The sequence below is a fragment of the Calidris pugnax genome, unplaced genomic scaffold (genome assembly GCF_001431845.1).
Source record: "Calidris pugnax isolate Ruff unplaced genomic scaffold, ASM143184v1 scaffold206, whole genome shotgun sequence".
NCBI classification, from domain to species: Eukaryota; Metazoa; Chordata; class Aves; order Charadriiformes; family Scolopacidae; genus Calidris; species Calidris pugnax.
In genome coordinates this window covers 100,182-105,296 of record NW_015090957.1, presented here as the reverse complement: position 1 = coordinate 105,296, position 5,115 = coordinate 100,182, and the positions used below count along the sequence as shown (strand labels likewise).

General features: G+C 56.1%; 1 long non-coding RNA gene across 1 annotated transcript in view; it reads right to left on the bottom strand.

The window, feature by feature from the left end:
* Positions 1-5,115, bottom strand: part of LOC106893913 — a 63,345-nt gene that overhangs the window by 53,927 nt on the left and 4,303 nt on the right. The window lies entirely within an intron of this gene.

Below are 5,115 nucleotides of genomic sequence, written 5' to 3'. Positions count from 1 at the left end.
ACGTTAAAGACCGAGCCAGCGAGCAGAGATTTGGGAAAGCTCTGCTCTGCACAGTAAAGTCACCAGGAGAAATGGGATGGGGGCAGCAGCTCATCTCCCCCCCGGCAGGAGGCACAGCCCCAGGCTGGCTGCCCAGGGACGGATCTCAAGTGTAAAAAAAAAAAATAAAAAAATAAAAAAAATCCAAGTTTCTTATCCCCTGGGACTGTCTCAAATGAGTCACTGTCCCATGACAGTGAGTGGCTGTGCAGGACTCCCCGCAGGGATCTCCCAGACCAGCTGGAGGTCCCTGTCCTTTCACAGAAGGGATTTTTTTTTTACTGGTGACAGCGTTCAGAGGATGCTGGGGAGACAGAGGGGGTCTCCCCGTGCAGGGGAGGGAGCAGCTCTGCAGCAAACCCCATCCCCAACACCATCCCTGCACTGGGGGGGCACTGGGGCAGTTGCACCCTCTGTTCTTTTACGGCATTCACTGGGTTTGGTCCAAACACCAACCCACCCTTTCCTCCAGAAGAACCCCCTGCAGCTGGTCCAGCCAAAGCTGCTTCCCAAGAGCAGAGAGAAAGCCTGAAAGCAGAGAAAAGGACCCGCAGAAGAGCAGGTCCATAAAAGCCTTTAGAGCCTTGATGCAGCTCCTGCAAGTGCAGAAAAGCCTCAACTGCAAAAGCGAGCGCCAAGAGTTGGGTGGCCAAAAAGACACCACCACAAGCCCTGGGAGAAGCCAAGTCCGGCAGATGAAGGAAAACAAAGCGGGAAGAAGAGGGAGGGGGTGGAAGGGGAGTGGGACAGACAAGGAGGGCAAGGGATGGAAAAAGAGAGAGGGTCGGATCTGCGTGAAGCGGGAGCTGCAGCCTGTTCCCGAGGCTTCCCGCGTGTGTGTGCCAGGCACTCCCGAATACTAATCAGGACTGAAAAAATATCAAACAATTAGGAAAGGAAAGTCTCTTGGCAGGGTTTCTCCTGGAGACATCGGGCTGGTTTTTGTTTATGAGCTAGAGGAAGTGGTAACCGCTCCTGTTTGTTCTTCGGAAGAAAAGAGAAAGCTCCAGTGTTTTAATTTCTCCGCTGAAAACCCTGGAGATTTTTGCCTTAAATGGATCAGAATAGCTGATCTAGATTCACCCTCAGCCTTTTGTTACAAGAAAATATTTGAGTCATTTTCTCCCTCCCCTTCTGCGTGGGGAAAGAAAGGGGCAGCGGACACAAAGCAGGCATTTTTGTGCTCAGAAAAATATCAATGAAAAGAGCATTCCAGAGGAGACGGGCGCAGCGCAGCTCCCGGGGCACGGGAGATGTCCTTGCGGAGCAGCCGGGCAGATGCTGCCCCCAGAAAAAGCAGATAGAGCAACTCAAAACCTCCTTTGCATGCGAGGCAACGCAGGGGAAGCCTAGATAAAGTTTTTAAATCAGTTTGTTGGTTTTTTTTCTTTGCCTGAGGAGAGCAGCCGGGGCCGTGCCGAGCGGCGGAGTGGGCACACACGCTCACCCCCATTTATTGGAAGGTGAAACCTGCAGTTTATTCAATACAAAGTCCCTGTATAAACATTTCGTGTGGTTTTAATGCCAGCTGCGTCAGGAGGGGCTCGAAGCAGCACCTTGGCAAGTTAAATGGGGTTTATGGTGGTTTATAACAGCAAGCAGGAGGCACAAGGTGTGCACGGGAGGAGCGTGGTGCAGCAGGGAGAAGCAGCAGGTCCCAGGACAGACCCATAGCTCGGGTCCCACAGCACCCCAAGGGAAAAGAGGGGGGTGTAGGAGCCCCCAGAAGCATGAGAACAAAGCTCCTGAACCCCATCCCTGGCTATCAGAGGCCTTTAAAGCATCTCTCCCCATTTCAAAGCCAGCAGCCAGCTAGGGGAAGCCAGAAGACCTCCTTCAGCAAAGACAGAGCAACAGGCAAACTGTGACACTTGGGGGAAAAAAAAGAAAAAAAAAAACCACACAACAAAAAACCCACAACAACAACTTCCCAAAAAGCTTCAGGCTTTTAGGTACAGCACCCAAATGCATTCACCATGGAAACCTGGCTGTGGGGCTGGTAGCGCTGGTGGAATTTGCAGTTGGCTGCGGCTACGGAGGAGGCAGCCTGGACAGTGAAACCTTTCAACGTGAAGGGTGCCCAGCAAGTAATCTGGGACTGCTCTGGAAGTGCTTCTCAAAGCAGCCAAACGCACCGATTTATCCAGCAATAATTCACCCCCGTCCAGACAGAGCGATGTAGACGCGGAGCCAGAGAGTGATCCCAAACCCCTCTTTTCCTGGGGGAGTGGGAGAAGGGAGGGGAAGGCTGATGAGGAAGGGAGAGGCAGAGCAGGGGGTCTCCAACACCTTTTCTTTGGGGGAAGGTGGCACAAGGAGCCGTCCCTGCATCAGCCACTGGGCTCCAGGAACGCCAGGTAGGTGGCCACCTCGGAGCTGTGGCCAGGCAGGGACAGCAGATGCCTCTGTGTCACACCCCTAAGGTGGCCATCACCCAAAAATCAGCCTCTCGCTCTCCCAGTGTCCTCCCACCCCAATCCCCAAGGCGATGCCCCAGAGTCACCATGCAGGGTGTCCTCAGGACCAGCTCTGCCCTCGGCACCCGCATTTCCAGGTCACGCTCATGGATCAGCAGTTTAGACACAACTTAACAGTTTTCCTAAGTGTCAAGTGCTTTTTGCTAAAACCAGACCCATAGATGCCATGTTTATAGCCCCAGATCTGCTCCCCCTCCAGCCTCATCCCTTATCACCTTGACACCCTGGCCTCAGCGTACATACTTCTGGGTACCTACCTCCACGAGCATCCCGGGAGGTGAGGAACTTCTGGCAGCCCCAAAAGTTTGAAGAAACAGGGCACAGAGGACCCACCTGCCCACCCAGGGATTGCACCCAGTCTGGGCAGCATTTCTGGGGAGCTGGAAGGACAGAGGACACCCCCCCTGGGTACTGCATCCACTATGAGCAGTATTTTGGGGAGCTGGAGGGAAAGAGGACACCCCCAGGGCACTGCACCCACTCTTAATATCATTTTGGGGAGCCATGGGGGACAGAGGACCCCCACCCCTGGGCACTGCACCCAGTCTGGGCAGTGTTTTGGGGAGCAGGAGGCACAGAGGACCCCCCCCGGGGACCACACCCACTAGGAGAAGCATTTTGGGGAGCTGGAGGGACAGAGGACACCCCCTGGGCACTGTGCCCAGCCTGGGCAGTGTTTTGGGGAGCCGGGGGAACAGAGGACCCCCCCCAGGCATTGCACCCACTATGAACATCATTTTGGGGAGCCAGAGGGACAGAGGACCCCCCCCGGGGCACTGCACCCAGCCTGAACATCATTTTGGGGAGCCGGGGGGACAGAGGACCCCCCCCCCCCCCCCCGCCCCGGGCCGGCCGCCGAGAGCCACGCCCCCCCCGGCTTTCCTCCCGCCGTGACGCCGGAGAAATCCGGCCCCCCGGAGCTCAGCCCCTCCGGGGCGCCGGGGGGGGGTGGGCGGGGGCCGCGGCGGTGCCGTCGGGGGATGCGGCGGAGCGTCGCTGCCATCCAGCGGCAACCTCCGGGCAACCTCCGCCTCCCGCCCCACCGGGACCCCCCTCCTTTCCCCACAGCAGACACCAATTGGACTATTTTTCCCTCTACCCCACTCAATTATCCGGTTCCCGGGGGGGGGGAGCAGCCCTGCCAAAATCTGCCCCCCTCCGTAGCCCCCTTCCATGCTTCTCCCCCAGTTTTCCAGCAGGGAAGAAGGACAGCAGGTGGCATCTCAAGGGGGAAGAGCACAGACATGGCAGCAGAAGGTTTGTTTCCACTTCTTTTCCTCTCCTCATAACTCCCCACCTCCCAGTTGACCCCCTCCGTACCACCGAGCACGATCTGAGATGAGGAACATCCTGAACATCCTTTATCTGAGGGTGGCAGAGCCCTGGCACAGGCTGCCCAAGGAGGTGGTGGAGTCTCCTTCTCCAGAGATGCTCAAACCCCCCCTAGATATGACCCAGTGCAACCTGCTCAGGGTGACCCTGCTTTGGCAGAGGGTTTGGACTAAGAGGATCTCGAGATCATCTAGGAGGGAGGTTCCTTCCAACCCCAACCATTCTGTGAAGAGTTCAGGCTCCTTCTGAAGCTTCAGGCCCCTTCTGAAGCTTCAGGCCCTCAGCCTGTCCCTGCAGGTGACATCAGCTTCTCCATGTGAGGAACAACTCGGCCTCAGGCTCCTCATGCACAACCAGAACAAGGGTCTCCAGAGGCTCTTGCAGATACACACAGGAGAGGGTGGGAAGCAGGAGAGGGAGGATTAGGAGAGCTCCTCAGATGTTCTCCAGACCCTCAGGCACAGCACAGAGGCTGCCCAGCTTCTGGTGACTGTCCTGAGATGTTCTCCAGACCCTCAGGCACAGCACAGAGGCTGCCCAGCTTCTGGCCACAGTCACCAGCCCCTGCCCAAAATTTATGCCATTCACCACCCGGAGCTGACAGCAGCAGGAATAGCCTTTTGCTCACTGAGTTTTTGGAAAGCAACCAACCAACCATCTGGTAGCTGACCTAAACCTCCCAGACAGTGCTCAAGGCTGTGGGAAGGAGATATCCCAAGGAAAGGAACACAGGGAGAACTTGTCCTACCTCTCAAAGCACCAACAAGCACCACAAACAAGATCACACTGTTCATACTTTCTCCAAGCCTCAGGGTTTTGGGTTTTTTTTTGAGTGGAGATTCACCTTAAAAATCCACTGGATAAAAAAAAATAAATGTGTTCTACCACTCCCTCGTGTTGACCACGTTTGTAGTCTGTGAGCACAGTGTGCTCCCTACAGCCGCCTTCTCTTCTCTCCGACTGTCTGAAATGCCCAAAAGGGCACTTTTTAGGACATCAGCCTAAAGTTCCTAACCTTGGGGTTGGTAGCCCCAAAAGTTCAAAGAAATAGGGCACAAAGGCACAGCCCTGGAGCGGCCGATTCAGGTGCCCACCGTCAGAGAAATATCCCCCACCAGCAACCATCACCCCCCCCTTCTCCACTCTCCCTCCAGCCCCTCCAAGGACCCCCCCACCGCAGCGTGTGGCAACCTCTCTCTACCCCACAGCAGGCACAGTTGTGGGGTGGGGGGGGAGATGGGGAGAGGGTGGGGGCAGAATTTGGGGC